The 15,000-nt window shown below is 44.2% G+C and overlaps 17 non-coding genes across 17 annotated transcripts; 6 read left to right on the top strand and 11 right to left on the bottom strand.

Moving 5' to 3' along the window:
• Positions 1–7,793: 7,793 nt before the first annotated feature.
• Positions 7,794–7,866, bottom strand: trnak-uuu (transfer RNA lysine (anticodon UUU)). Its single transcript has one exon. It is a non-coding gene; the product is annotated as a tRNA-Lys (tRNA).
• A 120-nt stretch (positions 7,867–7,986) lies between these two features.
• Positions 7,987–8,058, top strand: trnaw-cca (transfer RNA tryptophan (anticodon CCA)). Its single transcript has one exon. It is a non-coding gene; the product is annotated as a tRNA-Trp (tRNA).
• Positions 8,059–8,294: 236 nt separating this feature from the next.
• Positions 8,295–8,367, bottom strand: trnak-uuu (transfer RNA lysine (anticodon UUU)). Its single transcript has one exon. It is a non-coding gene; the product is annotated as a tRNA-Lys (tRNA).
• A 337-nt stretch (positions 8,368–8,704) lies between these two features.
• On the bottom strand, positions 8,705–8,777 carry trnak-uuu (transfer RNA lysine (anticodon UUU)). Its single transcript has one exon. It is a non-coding gene; the product is annotated as a tRNA-Lys (tRNA).
• A 120-nt stretch (positions 8,778–8,897) lies between these two features.
• trnaw-cca (transfer RNA tryptophan (anticodon CCA)) lies at positions 8,898–8,969 on the top strand. The gene has a single exon. It is a non-coding gene; the product is annotated as a tRNA-Trp (tRNA).
• A 236-nt stretch (positions 8,970–9,205) lies between these two features.
• trnak-uuu (transfer RNA lysine (anticodon UUU)) lies at positions 9,206–9,278 on the bottom strand. The gene has a single exon. It is a non-coding gene; the product is annotated as a tRNA-Lys (tRNA).
• A 337-nt stretch (positions 9,279–9,615) lies between these two features.
• trnak-uuu (transfer RNA lysine (anticodon UUU)) lies at positions 9,616–9,688 on the bottom strand. The gene has a single exon. It is a non-coding gene; the product is annotated as a tRNA-Lys (tRNA).
• Positions 9,689–9,808: 120 nt separating this feature from the next.
• On the top strand, positions 9,809–9,880 carry trnaw-cca (transfer RNA tryptophan (anticodon CCA)). The gene has a single exon. It is a non-coding gene; the product is annotated as a tRNA-Trp (tRNA).
• A 236-nt stretch (positions 9,881–10,116) lies between these two features.
• On the bottom strand, positions 10,117–10,189 carry trnak-uuu (transfer RNA lysine (anticodon UUU)). Its single transcript has one exon. It is a non-coding gene; the product is annotated as a tRNA-Lys (tRNA).
• A 337-nt stretch (positions 10,190–10,526) lies between these two features.
• trnak-uuu (transfer RNA lysine (anticodon UUU)) lies at positions 10,527–10,599 on the bottom strand. The gene has a single exon. It is a non-coding gene; the product is annotated as a tRNA-Lys (tRNA).
• A 120-nt stretch (positions 10,600–10,719) lies between these two features.
• trnaw-cca (transfer RNA tryptophan (anticodon CCA)) lies at positions 10,720–10,791 on the top strand. Its single transcript has one exon. It is a non-coding gene; the product is annotated as a tRNA-Trp (tRNA).
• A 236-nt stretch (positions 10,792–11,027) lies between these two features.
• Positions 11,028–11,100, bottom strand: trnak-uuu (transfer RNA lysine (anticodon UUU)). The gene has a single exon. It is a non-coding gene; the product is annotated as a tRNA-Lys (tRNA).
• A 337-nt stretch (positions 11,101–11,437) lies between these two features.
• Positions 11,438–11,510, bottom strand: trnak-uuu (transfer RNA lysine (anticodon UUU)). Its single transcript has one exon. It is a non-coding gene; the product is annotated as a tRNA-Lys (tRNA).
• A 120-nt stretch (positions 11,511–11,630) lies between these two features.
• trnaw-cca (transfer RNA tryptophan (anticodon CCA)) lies at positions 11,631–11,702 on the top strand. Its single transcript has one exon. It is a non-coding gene; the product is annotated as a tRNA-Trp (tRNA).
• A 236-nt stretch (positions 11,703–11,938) lies between these two features.
• trnak-uuu (transfer RNA lysine (anticodon UUU)) lies at positions 11,939–12,011 on the bottom strand. Its single transcript has one exon. It is a non-coding gene; the product is annotated as a tRNA-Lys (tRNA).
• A 2,650-nt stretch (positions 12,012–14,661) lies between these two features.
• trnak-uuu (transfer RNA lysine (anticodon UUU)) lies at positions 14,662–14,734 on the bottom strand. Its single transcript has one exon. It is a non-coding gene; the product is annotated as a tRNA-Lys (tRNA).
• A 120-nt stretch (positions 14,735–14,854) lies between these two features.
• Positions 14,855–14,926, top strand: trnaw-cca (transfer RNA tryptophan (anticodon CCA)). Its single transcript has one exon. It is a non-coding gene; the product is annotated as a tRNA-Trp (tRNA).
• The last annotated feature ends 74 nt before the right edge of the window (positions 14,927–15,000 follow it).

The following is a 15,000-nucleotide window of genomic DNA, read 5'->3' as shown; positions in this document are numbered from 1 at the left end:
CCTGTGCAGGCGTTTTCCAAAAAGAAATATGGAAAACATCTGGCCCAGAGCCAGGACGGTAAACATTAGGTCTGTAACGATACACTCAACTCACGATTCGGTTCGCATCACGATTTATGATCAACGGTTCGATATACCCTACGATTTCAGATTTGCCAACATTGTAAAATAAAATTATGAATAAAAATTGGTAGAATAGGTTACAAGAGGCCACTAGTAATTTTAAAAAGTTGAAATTTAATGCTGATGATGATTTGAAGCTTGGAAGCACTATCACTTCATATCATGTGGTTGTTTTTTGGACTAATGGGTAAAAAAAAAACTTTCAAAGGGCGTATCACGATACTGCCTCCTTGTATCGCGATACAGTATCGTGACTCTGTGTATCATGATTTCTCTGTTCGATACAATATTGTTACAGCCATAGTGAACATAGATGAGATATATGCAATGCCAACACCTCAATCTTCCTCAGGTGAGAATACATGCCATGGTTTTGGATGGAAGACAATCTACATTTGCACTCTGCATGAGTTTTTTTTTGTGTGTGCTGTTTGGAAAAAACAGCAAGTGATTGCTTTGATAGCCTGCCTTCAAGAACATGCCCCCCTTTTTCCCCGTCGACTACTCTGCCTAGCGTATTCAACCCATGCTGGTGAAAAACGGCTGTTACTGTGACATTCGTGTCTGCCTGTACAGATACCCAGAGGAGTAATTTTGCATCAGTTAGAAAAATGGGGGGCCTAAAAACGGCACACATTTGTGTTATCAGCCTCTGGGTGGAAAGAGATAACACCACAATGCAAAGGGAAGAATGAGCATGGAATGTGCACAGAGCACATGCACACAAAGCACCTTTTTGTAATGATGATGGATGGATGGTGTTTCGATCCTGTCTGATCTTTCTCTAGAGCGTCTTTTTGCATTGCAAATTCAAAGCGAGTCACCAGCCAATACCAGTGTCGATGCAGGCCCCTTTTACAGCCACCAGACAACATGCCAAACAAAACAATCCTATCAAACAGTCAAGGTTTCATGTTCTTTTATGGCTATAGGAATGATGAAAGGATCAAAAAATAAAGTATTTCACCTCGGCTGCCTTTCACTATATATAAGCACATTCCCTGCCATCTGGATTGCTTTATTTGTCAGACGCTATGACCAATTTCCAGTTCTAGTACTGTGGAAATATATATTACGTTTTCCCCATCCTCTGTCCTCATTCAGGTATATAGCAAGGGCCATCCTATTGACTATGCCTTACTGCTCTCAGGATCAAGACAATAAGGGTAAATAAACAGAAAGGCCAAAGAGAAAATAACGTCTTTTCCCCACGTGGTGTGAAAGACCTGGCTTGGCCCTGATATGTCTTTTGTTAGCAGCAGGGGTTTCCGGGCAGGAGAGCCTGTGGATTTCCCTAAGGGCAAGGCTCGCACAAAAGCCCATTCCATTTAACCCGGCAGCTTTGTAAGCTTTACCTCAAAGGCTTCTTTTGAAATGGAGGTAGGAATGTTGACCTAGGAAATAAATAAGATCAATCCCACCACCCCTTTCAGTTGATAACAGATGAAGCACAAAGTAATGCTTTTTTTGTTGTTGTTGTTGTGGCAAAAGGGTTTCCTTTTCCTTGTGTTGTGGAAGATTCTGTCCTTCCAAATCAAGGATTTGGGGGCTTCCAATCACATAGATCTATGGTTAATGATACCCCAATTCTGTATGTATACAAACTCCCCATGTGAATTGTGACATTTAAAGTTGGCAAGATGTTACAACACAACCTAATGGGCAATTCACTTGAACAAAATCTACAATTGTGTTTGGTCTAACAGAGAGTGCTTATCAACCTAAACCAAAGTGGGTCAATGATGTGTTTTTATATGAAGAGTTCAGATGCAAAACCCCCTAACTCCATTTCTGAAGACCTGCACTTCTATATTTTTAGAGAACCCCGTTGTTGGTTTGGTTTACATTTATGTACCTGATAATACATGTAAATAGTTATATTACATAAATGAAATAAAAAAATATGCAATTTTGATAGCTTTGTATTAAATAAAAATAAATCAAGATTATTTTCTGAAAAGGCACTTAGGGGGTTTTGCATCTGAACTCTTCATATATAGACGTTGAATGCTGTTCAATTGTGGAAAGCAAGTAAGGGATAATGCATTGTCCACACGTGACTATAGGAAAATATTTCCAGACGGGACGAATGACACCCCTCCGGTGCCGAAGGCTACTGGGTGTTCATCAAACTAAGTAATGTTACTTCAGAAGACAATTGGTGTGGCAGAAAAGAATAGTTTTTAAGTCTCATTCCAAGTCTTTTGTTCACTGTGTAGAGAGAGAGAGAGAGAGAGAGAGGGAGAGAGAGAGAGTTTATAAGCATTCAGAAATACAATGCAATAGATATGGAAATGAGTAACACATTCTTGTCATTGTACACAGTAGCATTGGACGTCGACACAGCACACAGAAAACTATATGCATCAAGCTAATAAAAATCGAATAAAAAACATTACATCCAGACATCCAACATTACATCCAGACACCCATAAACACAATATGTATGCAATATTATGTACTTCATAGTGAGAAGAAATAAGAGCATAGACTTTGGGGAGTCTAAATGGAAGAGTCACCAATACGATCATGGGAGACATGTTTTTAGTGCATGGTAATGACCATAGATGGACGGCCTATATGGCAACGCGGGACAGTGGTGGCGGCAGAGCCTTTTCACACCATCCATCCTGGCTGTCTCCGCGTCACTGGTAATCTTGTTCCTTGTTTGTCATATCGGCTGCCACAATGAAAGGCATCAGCACTTCGCCATCGGCAGACAAAGGAGGACAGTCAAGGTCGAGAGACTGGACACAGGAAGAGAGTGAATCAGGCTGTCATGCCAGGGGTTTAGGTGAGCGATCAAAAAGAAGCACTTCTGCAAATCCTCCATTTCATGACAGAAAGGGATGGCATACCATGGTAGCTTTTGTGTTGCCAGCATAATCAAAAAAATGTGTTTCTGCTTTAGACATCAAATGACACCACTTGTAAAACTAGTAGTTTTATGTATTGTGTTTTTTTGTCTAATGTTTTGTGCTTTATGTTTCATCTTGACAGTGACTGCCACATATTAACACGATCTACATCAATGTAAACAATTAGAAGCAAAACAGATTGTATTTTTTTCTGTAAAATAACATTCCTGTTAGAGTCACCGACTACAGTTTACTGTAAAACATGATGGATTTGTTTGTTGGATTTGGTCAGAATAACCATCGAAACAGATACATGTAGAGCTATGGGACTGTATTCTTTGTATTCTTTGTATTCTCTGAGTATTATTTGGTCATCGGGACTCTAAACATTAATCAAAGACCTCCCTGCAATTAAGTAAAAGTTCTCCCACAGATGCAATTGCCCTAATCTTGAGGTGTCCCTGTTACTGGTTGCTTGTCTTATGGTGCCATCTGCTGCTCAGTCTGTGTAATGTGTCCTTATCAGACCTCCTCTCACATGGCCATGTAATGAATACTATTATACCCCACACAGAAGGAATCGCACAAGGTACTGCACATTATCTTACGTAATAGGCATGGGCACTGTGCAAACAACGTGTGTTCAATTCAACGTGTGTTCAATTCAAACAGTTTTCAGAGAAACTTACTAAGATATAAAATTCATTCCGATCCATTTTGATATAGGATTTTCATTTGAATTATTATTTATTTGACAGGGACATTGCACAACGTAAAATTAAACCAGATTATACCCATAAGACTACTTTTCACCTGGAATTGGTGTTAAGGAAAAAAAAAATAGTAATAATGAAAAAAATGTGACGACAATACATTGGGTGCAAATAGGCCCATGTGCAAATAGGCCTACATTATCCCATTTTAGCCTAAGCCCTTTTTTGGAAAGGGTGCCCTCTGCCTAATCCTAAATATGTCAAACAAACATCAAATGAGTTGCATTTAAAGCTAGGACCCTCATTTTGCATTAGAATGTGTTCATCCAGCTCTAACATACCCACATTTTTAATAATAGAAAAACCCCTCAAATCTCATGAGCTTGAATGCAGCGTATATATGTCTCCAGGATAAAATTGGTTATATTAACCCTATCCAGACCGGGCTTTTTTGGCATTCCTGGGACCGGGGGGGGGGGCTCTTTTGACCCCCCCCCCCTCATAACTTAGGAACCGAATGGCGTATGACCACCAAACTTGGAGGGGATGATCTTCAGCCAAAGATCTATGAATGACATCAGTTTGGTGTTGTTATTGCATAGTATGACGTCATTATGACGTCATTTCCTGCTTTTATTGCCCAAAATGTCATCTTAATGTATTTTCCATTTAACTTGGGTAATGCACATCAATTTTGGTTATTATGTGCATCAGACCACTTCAAATGTTTACAAGGGTGTCTGATGCTAATGAAAATGTAAAAAAATATGAAAAGTGATGATGATGAGGCTTAGATTAGTGATTTTTGGTCAGGCGTACCTGTCAGAAAACCGTTGCCATGGCAACAACACAAATGATAAACCTAATCTTTTGGTATCACATTGTAGCCAACTTCATTCTAGGAAAAGTCACAAAGTTTCGTATTCATAGCTTTAGTCATTCAGGAGTTATACGACATCAAAGTTGGTGCGGGCACTTTTAGCCCCCCCCCGGTCTGGATAGGGTTAAATGGACAAGTATACATAATTAAAAAGATGAACTTAAGAAACAAAAAAGACACCAGATATATGATAAAGAAAACATCAAGACACAAAAAACCAAGATCAATAACTAAAAATGTCCACAGTGATGCCCCACTTTTAGTCATTTCATAAGACAAGACTTAAAACTACTAAGAATGTTGCTTTGCCTGATATTTACAGGAATACTATTCCATAGCTGTTCTGTTTTACTGAAAAGGCACTTTGTCCAAAACTGGACTTTCTAAACACACTCATGCAGTCCCCTCTAGATGATGCTCTTGTATTATTTGTGGGTTTGCTCAGACTCACAAGTTGCTGAAGGGGAGGGGTAGCAAAATCATTTATAATTTAAAAAAATAAACAGCAATTTGAAATAGAAATAAAATGGTCTAGACTAAACAAACCATACTTCTGGATGATAGGGACAGTGATGGTATATGTTGGATTTTTTTGTCCAGAATTTTCAGTTGCAGCACATGTGTGATTGGAGTGGAGGAAGACTAATGCAGCACACTTGAAGCCAAATGTGGGAGCTTGGAAGATCTCAAAATTACTAACAAAAACAAAAATGTACAATGGGGGAAAACAGTTCAAACTAACATTCAGAAACCTTCCAGAAAAAAACAGGATCGTGTAAACTACACGTACAGAGGGTAGACTGATCTGATAAGGTGACAATGACACAGCAAGGAACAAGAGAAATACCATGGGTTGGATATACTGAAAATGATCACAAAGAAACACATGGTAGGGCAGAAAATAAGAAGGCACGGGCGTGCAGATAACAAGGGAACAGATCAGATGAGAATGGCAAGCAACAATCAAAGAAGCAAGGAAAGATAATGATAGCTAGGCAAACTAACTAAATGGACAGGTGAAATACACAAACGGGAACGAGGAACACATCAATACTAAACTGAAAAAAGAGCACAGGGCAATCAAACTTACTATCCAAGAAAAGGGACACTGAAATTGAACTAGACAGACAATGAGCAGGGAACAACAATGAAGAAGCTACAACGATACTAATGGAGGCGATAATGAGTTCATACAGGACAGGTGGAACAAACGAGGGTGTGGGGTTCAGGTGGTTACACAGGTAAACACCTTTTCACTTGGACAGAGAATATGACAGAACTAAGCTTTAAATGTAAATGTTTAAATGATGTCTGCCCAAATGCAATGCAAACAAAAGCACAAGGACACAAAATAGGCTCTAACATATTGGGGTGAGACAAGGAAAAATTGAAATCTTCCATTTCAGAGACAGAAGATGAGCTCTGCCTATTTCAAAAAGAGAATGACAGCTAGCTAGCTAACTCACATTTTAATAAAGGAGATTTGAAGGAAGCATGGGTATTTAGAACAGGTTTCCTGGGGTTATTTAGTGTTATGTGTTTGTGTGACTAGCAAATATCATGCTTGTGTGATATGCAGCACAGCACAGCATACCATTGAATTGTATGCAATGTTAAGCCTCCATGGAAACATAGAAAACTGTTCATGCAGTGCTTCCTTTATAGCACTGTGTGACCCATATCACCCCAATTCTGTCAAGAATATTCCACCATTTGGGTGATTATATCCACTAAAACGCAAGACATGTGGATTACAGGGAGAAGTTTTACAAATAACAATGTTGAATCAATACATAGCTTATTTCATCCACAGCAACATACAAATGAGGACATAATCAGTGGTATACCATAATCAGTGGTATGCAATATGTGGAGGCTTTGGATATGCTGGAGGCTGAGATAGCTTTGTAAACATGTTGCTAAATTGGAACAGGCACCTGTAGCATGTCCTTTCACTTGACGGCCATCTTGGCTATGCCTTAGGGGTGCAACTTGGGGCACAATTTCCGATTAGTCAGACCATGGGCATTGGAAAATGGATGATTAAACAGGTTGTTCCAGAAAAATTTCCACATTCTGAACCATCTCCACTGGTTCAATTGCACAAGCAGGTAGGCCAACTAGGAGAACGTTTCAGTAGTGAAAGTGAGTGTTGACCATGGCCTGTAGCAAGATTTGAGTGGGGATTTGTATCAGTTATGGTAGACTACATTTGTACAAGCTTAATTTAAAGCTGCAGCAGTTACATTGAACAGTGCAAAGTAGCATGACCAGGAAAAGTGTCTAGCAAAGTAAAGACAGGCTAGCAGAATAGCAGTTATCATATATGTTATGTTATTGTGACCTTGTTGAGGACACAGTGGCAGAGGCTTGGTGTTGATATAGTGGCAGTGAGGGAGGCATTCATGGTTGTGTGAAGTTGTGTGGTGGGTTGGTGTAGCTTGGAGTTGGAGAAAAGCTAGTGTCCTCCCGGAGGCATATAGTTTCTTTAGTGTCTTAGCAATAGAGTAGGGTGTCCTGTCAGTGGCCTTGCTCGGTGGACTCGCACAGGTAGACTCGCCTGTCTTAACACTCGTAGGTCTTCACACGAGGAGGGCACACACGAGGGCCGACGCTTCCGCTGACGCTACAGTGCTGCTTGTCTGATGAAATAGGTCTTACTGCCACTTGCTGAGAAAAGCCAGCCAATCACAAACAGAAACAGTGCATTCAGTAGGCGTGTCCTGTCCTCGTTACCAGTTCGCTACAGCCCACAATAATTACAACCAGCTGAGAAACAACCATCGAACAAGCCTGAACAATTCAGACATTCCATGTGGCAATGACTCCACAAAACCAAGGGTGTGCAAGGGAATTGCATTTCAAAATTGCAGTTGCGTGTTCAAATCATGTCGGGGTCATTGCTGGACACTGCCAGACGCTAACCCTAGAGCATTTCACCAGAACATGAGTGATCTGAATATCGCAAGAACATCAGCGCATGCAGCAGGACGTTTGCGTGACCGTCGAGGGCGAAGTCAGAGTCCATTTGTCAAAGGCACTGTTGCTAACCAGCTAGCGCCTTTACCAGTGGGACATTGCATGGCGGCCAAGTGAACTGCTGAGTTTGTCAGCGGCGACATTGCCGAGAACCGCACCCAACTTGTGGTTCTCGACATTTGTCATGCAGCCAACAGCTCAGAACAAGGACGAGCCGTGACTGAGCTGTTCCTAAAGCATCGCCTGAACAGGGACTTGAACCCTGGACCCTCAGATTAAAAGTCTGATGCTCTACCGACTGAGCTATCCAGGCTTCGGGAACACTCCCTGCACATGAGGAGTCAGATCCCGCAGGACTATACGGGTCTGGCGAAAATGGAGGATGACACAATGTAGCGAAAGACCCGGTTATTTTGCAATGATCTCTGCGCAGGACCTCGTGGCGCAACGGTAGCGCGTCTGACTCCAGATCAGAAGGTTGCGTGTTCAAATCACGTCGGGGTCATTGCTGGACACTGCCTTTTGAAGAGGTGTCACTGAAAGAAGCCTGAAAATTGCGCAGCACAAGCAGCATGTCTGCACGAGAGGCAGCACACACAAGCTCCCTGTGCTCTCACAGTCAATGCAGCAAGACCGCCGCATTCAATCCAAGGCCTTGTTATGACAGGCGAGTTGCAGCTGCGCTCTGCTGGCTAACAAGGACACAAATCGGGACTGGACCATTCCTACAATGTAAATCGACGCCTGAACAGGGACTTGAACCCTGGACCCTCAGATTAAAAGTCTGATGCTCTACCGACTGAGCTATCCAGGCTTCGAAAGAAGTCCATGTTCAGCGGACGCCAGACGCTAACCCTAGAGCATTTCACCAGAACATGAGTGATCTGAATATCGCAAGAAGAACATCAGCGCATGCAGCAGGACGTTTGCGTGACCGTCGAGGGCGAAGTCAGAGTCCATTTGTCAAAGGCACTGTTGCTAACCAGCTAGCGCCTTTACCAGTGGGACATTGCATGGCGGCCAAGTGAACTGCTGAGTTTGTCAGCGGCGACATTGCCGAGAACCGCACCCAACTTGTGGTTCTCGACATTTGTCATGCAGCCAACAGCTCAGAACAAGGACGAGCCGTGACTGAGCTGTTCCTAAAGCATCGCCTGAACAGGGACTTGAACCCTGGACCCTCAGATTAAAAGTCTGATGCTCTACCGACTGAGCTATCCAGGCTTCGGGAACACTCCCTGCACATGAGGAGTCAGATCCCGCAGGACTATACGGGTCTGGCGAAAATGGAGGATGACACAATGTAGCGAAAGACCCGGTTATTTTGCAATGATCTCTGCGCAGGACCTCGTGGCGCAACGGTAGCGCGTCTGACTCCAGATCAGAAGGTTGCGTGTTCAAATCACGTCGGGGTCATTGCTGGACACTGCCTTTTGAAGAGGTGTCACTGAAAGAAGCCTGAAAATTGCGCAGCACAAGCAGCATGTCTGCACGAGAGGCAGCACACACAAGCTCCCTGTGCTCTCACAGTCAATGCAGCAAGACCGCCGCATTCAATCCAAGGCCTTGTTATGACAGGCGAGTTGCAGCTGCGCTCTGCTGGCTAACAAGGACACAAATCGGGACTGGACCATTCCTACAATGTAAATCGACGCCTGAACAGGGACTTGAACCCTGGACCCTCAGATTAAAAGTCTGATGCTCTACCGACTGAGCTATCCAGGCTTCGAAAGAAGTCCATGTTCAGCGGACGCCAGACGCTAACCCTAGAGCATTTCACCAGAACATGAGTGATCTGAATATCGCAAGAAGAACATCAGCGCATGCAGCAGGACGTTTGCGTGACCGTCGAGGGCGAAGTCAGAGTCCATTTGTCAAAGGCACTGTTGCTAACCAGCTAGCGCCTTTACCAGTGGGACATTGCATGGCGGCCAAGTGAACTGCTGAGTTTGTCAGCGGCGACATTGCCGAGAACCGCACCCAACTTGTGGTTCTCGACATTTGTCATGCAGCCAACAGCTCAGAACAAGGACGAGCCGTGACTGAGCTGTTCCTAAAGCATCGCCTGAACAGGGACTTGAACCCTGGACCCTCAGATTAAAAGTCTGATGCTCTACCGACTGAGCTATCCAGGCTTCGGGAACACTCCCTGCACATGAGGAGTCAGATCCCGCAGGACTATACGGGTCTGGCGAAAATGGAGGATGACACAATGTAGCGAAAGACCCGGTTATTTTGCAATGATCTCTGCGCAGGACCTCGTGGCGCAACGGTAGCGCGTCTGACTCCAGATCAGAAGGTTGCGTGTTCAAATCACGTCGGGGTCATTGCTGGACACTGCCTTTTGAAGAGGTGTCACTGAAAGAAGCCTGAAAATTGCGCAGCACAAGCAGCATGTCTGCACGAGAGGCAGCACACACAAGCTCCCTGTGCTCTCACAGTCAATGCAGCAAGACCGCCGCATTCAATCCAAGGCCTTGTTATGACAGGCGAGTTGCAGCTGCGCTCTGCTGGCTAACAAGGACACAAATCGGGACTGGACCATTCCTACAATGTAAATCGACGCCTGAACAGGGACTTGAACCCTGGACCCTCAGATTAAAAGTCTGATGCTCTACCGACTGAGCTATCCAGGCTTCGAAAGAAGTCCATGTTCAGCGGACGCCAGACGCTAACCCTAGAGCATTTCACCAGAACATGAGTGATCTGAATATCGCAAGAAGAACATCAGCGCATGCAGCAGGACGTTTGCGTGACCGTCGAGGGCGAAGTCAGAGTCCATTTGTCAAAGGCACTGTTGCTAACCAGCTAGCGCCTTTACCAGTGGGACATTGCATGGCGGCCAAGTGAACTGCTGAGTTTGTCAGCGGCGACATTGCCGAGAACCGCACCCAACTTGTGGTTCTCGACATTTGTCATGCAGCCAACAGCTCAGAACAAGGACGAGCCGTGACTGAGCTGTTCCTAAAGCATCGCCTGAACAGGGACTTGAACCCTGGACCCTCAGATTAAAAGTCTGATGCTCTACCGACTGAGCTATCCAGGCTTCGGGAACACTCCCTGCACATGAGGAGTCAGATCCCGCAGGACTATACGGGTCTGGCGAAAATGGAGGATGACACAATGTAGCGAAAGACCCGGTTATTTTGCAATGATCTCTGCGCAGGACCTCGTGGCGCAACGGTAGCGCGTCTGACTCCAGATCAGAAGGTTGCGTGTTCAAATCACGTCGGGGTCATTGCTGGACACTGCCTTTTGAAGAGGTGTCACTGAAAGAAGCCTGAAAATTGCGCAGCACAAGCAGCATGTCTGCACGAGAGGCAGCACACACAAGCTCCCTGTGCTCTCACAGTCAATGCAGCAAGACCGCCGCATTCAATCCAAGGCCTTGTTATGACAGGCGAGTTGCAGCTGCGCTCTGCTGGCTAACAAGGACACAAATCGGGACTGGACCATTCCTACAATGTAAATCGACGCCTGAACAGGGACTTGAACCCTGGACCCTCAGATTAAAAGTCTGATGCTCTACCGACTGAGCTATCCAGGCTTCGAAAGAAGTCCATGTTCAGCGGACGCCAGACGCTAACCCTAGAGCATTTCACCAGAACATGAGTGATCTGAATATCGCAAGAAGAACATCAGCGCATGCAGCAGGACGTTTGCGTGACCGTCGAGGGCGAAGTCAGAGTCCATTTGTCAAAGGCACTGTTGCTAACCAGCTAGCGCCTTTACCAGTGGGACATTGCATGGCGGCCAAGTGAACTGCTGAGTTTGTCAGCGGCGACATTGCCGAGAACCGCACCCAACTTGTGGTTCTCGACATTTGTCATGCAGCCAACAGCTCAGAACAAGGACGAGCCGTGACTGAGCTGTTCCTAAAGCATCGCCTGAACAGGGACTTGAACCCTGGACCCTCAGATTAAAAGTCTGATGCTCTACCGACTGAGCTATCCAGGCTTCGGGAACACTCCCTGCACATGAGGAGTCAGATCCCGCAGGACTATACGGGTCTGGCGAAAATGGAGGATGACACAATGTAGCGAAAGACCCGGTTATTTTGCAATGATCTCTGCGCAGGACCTCGTGGCGCAACGGTAGCGCGTCTGACTCCAGATCAGAAGGTTGCGTGTTCAAATCACGTCGGGGTCATTGCTGGACACTGCCTTTTGAAGAGGTGTCACTGAAAGAAGCCTGAAAATTGCGCAGCACAAGCAGCATGTCTGCACGAGAGGCAGCACACACAAGCTCCCTGTGCTCTCACAGTCAATGCAGCAAGACCGCCGCATTCAATCCAAGGCCTTGTTATGACAGGCGAGTTGCAGCTGCGCTCTGCTGGCTAACAAGGACACAAATCGGGACTGGACCATTCCTACAATGTAAATCGACGCCTGAACAGGGACTTGAACCCTGGACCCTCAGATTAAAAGTCTGATGCTCTACCGACTGAGCTATCCAGGCTTCGAAAGAAGTCCATGTTCAGCGGACGCCAGACGCTAACCCTAGAGCATTTCACCAGAACATGAGTGATCTGAATATCGCAAGAAGAACATCAGCGCATGCAGCAGGACGTTTGCGTGACTAGTGCGGGTTCAGTTGTAAGTTTAGGAACATTTCATATAGATTTTTCCATTCAGCATTTTTTTTACTTCTAGGACCCCCCCGAATACAAATCCACCTGTTTCCAATTTTTTCCTTAATATTTAGTGGCAAATCCAAGATGGCTGCCATTGCAATTAATGCTGTTTTAAGGATTGAATTTCTTCAGTTAATCTTTTTTTTATTTCCAGGACAACATTTCATAGATTAGAACAACACTTGTTTCCAATGTTTTGCTTCTTTTTTAGTGGGAAAATCAAGATGGCTGACATCATATATGGCAAAATGGGCATATTTAGTATTTTTTAAGTCTATTCAGCCATTGTTGACTTTTTTGACCATTTGACTTTAGTCCGCCATCACATAAACTAAATCCATTACAAAATCCAAGATGGCCGACATTTCATATAGCAAAATCAATATTAACATCATGCTTTCAGGTCTATAAAGCCATTCATTTGTGAATTTAGAGTAAGCACAGAAGATTTTGTGCAGGTTCAAATTATTGTTCAAACAAAAATGACTATGAATCAATTCATGTACAGTACCTGTTATGCAGTCCCATCTGTACAGTAGTATTGCGTATATATGGTTTGGCTGCCTATGTCAAGGCCAAGGCCTACAAAGCTGCTTCAGGGTCGGCATAGTTTATCTGAAGGCTATGAAACCAAATGTTCTGCCTGGGATGCTGCATTCCTCCAATTCCAACAATCTTGCCATGCTCTCTGCTCACAGAATTAGGCTCTTTGGCATGACAGTCAGTGCACACCCATGACCCTAGTAATGGCCACACTATCATACCTTTTTAAGACCTTTGGCATCATGAAGTATTGGTGGCACAGGTGTGAATGTAGATTGTGTCTGCCTCCAGGGACACCGCCAGAAATTTTGGGCCCCACGAAAGATTTGATTTTTGGGCCCACATAAGGGCCCTGTCAGTGCTGTCAGAGCTTGGGCCCTTAGAATCTGTAACATTTCCCCCCCCCCTAGTGGCGCCCATGTCTGCCTCAATGATGCTACAGAGTATTCTTTATTGCCCATTCTTCTGGATAGTTGTTCTATGAAATGAATTAATAGGATTGTCTTGTACTTCTTGATCAGTCTATAGAGTTTAGTTGGAGGCAACTGGCCTTTTTTTTGCAACTCGCAAATTGCAAGCCAACATTTGCGCACAACATTTAAGGTGTGTCACCCCAAACTTCAGATGCTCTACCTCTGAGACTGAGGCATCGTGAGGATGGACAGAGGGCTCAACTCCTGTCATAAATCACACCGGCTCCACCTGCTGCTATGCTATTGAGATTAGGGGTCAGTTCAGATATAGATGAGATCTAGGTTATTTGCTAGTTCAAGGGTTTTTGGACACCATGTTGAATTTTGTCAAAATATGAGATAAATGTTGATAATATTTCATGTAATGACAGTTATGTGCCTATCAAAATATTACCAATAGGCGTACAATACCGCAGAATGGCTTTATAGACCGAAGCCCCTTAATGTACACCATACCTCCTGTGGCACGCTGTAATAGTCATTGAAAGTTAACTACTATAGCACTACAATACTATGACATGACACAGGGCCTTTAGTAATGCACTACGACTTGGTCATTGCCATTCTGGTAACAGCAAATTTATAACACCATATCTTTATGGGTCAAAACATCAAAATGTCCTTATTTTGCTATAATGTCAGCCATCTTGGATTTTGCTTCTGAAAGTTAAAGGGAAAATAAAAACGAGTTGTTTTGTATTCAGAGGGGGTCCTACAAATAAATAGGATAAGACACATTACCTGGTCATAAAAAGAGCCGTTCAATGCCTTTTCTGATGTCATGTTGAATTTTTACAACAGATTGAATAATTTTTGAATGAAGTTCATGTAATGGCTGACTGAACAGTCCTTTATCCTTCGTGAATATTAGAAAAACGAGAAAAGAACAATGACTTTAGAGACCTTAAAACACCAAATACATAATTTATGCTATATGTCATGTCAGCCATCTTGGATTTTGGTACTAAAACTTAAGGGGCGGGGGTGGAAACAGGTTGTTTTTTGTTCAGGGGGTGTAAGAAATAAATGTATATGACATGTTTCTTTCAACTATATTCAATTGTGTTAAAATATGACCACATATCCGCCATCTTGGATTTTGGGCGTTTCCACTTCAGGAAAAAAATGGAAACAGGTGGATTGGAAGACTATGGTGTCTGTAGTTGATAGAAAAAGCACAATTTGGAAAAATCTAAATGAAATGTTCCTAAACCTTTTTTCTGCAATTGAACCTGCACTAGACCGTCGAGGGCGAAGTCAGAGTCCATTTGTCAAAGGCACTGTTGCTAACCAGCTAGCGCCTTTACCAGTGGGACATTGCATGGCGGCCAAGTGAACTGCTGAGTTTGTCAGCGGCGACATTGCCGAGAACCGCACCCAACTTGTGGTTCTCGACATTTGTCATGCAGCCAACAGCTCAGAACAAGGACGAGCCGTGACTGAGCTGTTCCTAAAGCATCGCCTGAACAGGGACTTGAACCCTGGACCCTCAGATTAAAAGTCTGATGCTCTACCGACTGAGCTATCCAGGCTTCGGGAACACTCCCTGCACATGAGGAGTCAGATCCCGCAGGACTATACGGGTCTGGCGAAAATGGAGGATGACACAATGTAGCGAAAGACCCGGTTATTTTGCAATGATCTCTGCGCAGGACCTCGTGGCGCAACGGTAGCGCGTCTGACTCCAGATCAGAAGGTTGCGTGTTCAAATCACGTCGGGGTCATTGCTGGACACTGCCTTTTGAAGAGGTGTCACTGAAAGAAGCCTGAAAATTGCGCAGCACAAGCAGCATGTCTG

Source organism: Engraulis encrasicolus, chromosome 7, assembly GCF_034702125.1.
Source record: "Engraulis encrasicolus isolate BLACKSEA-1 chromosome 7, IST_EnEncr_1.0, whole genome shotgun sequence".
NCBI classification, from domain to species: Eukaryota; Metazoa; Chordata; class Actinopteri; order Clupeiformes; family Engraulidae; genus Engraulis; species Engraulis encrasicolus.
The sequence above is the reverse complement of the archived record's forward strand: the minus strand, read 5'-3'. Positions and strand labels throughout refer to the sequence as shown.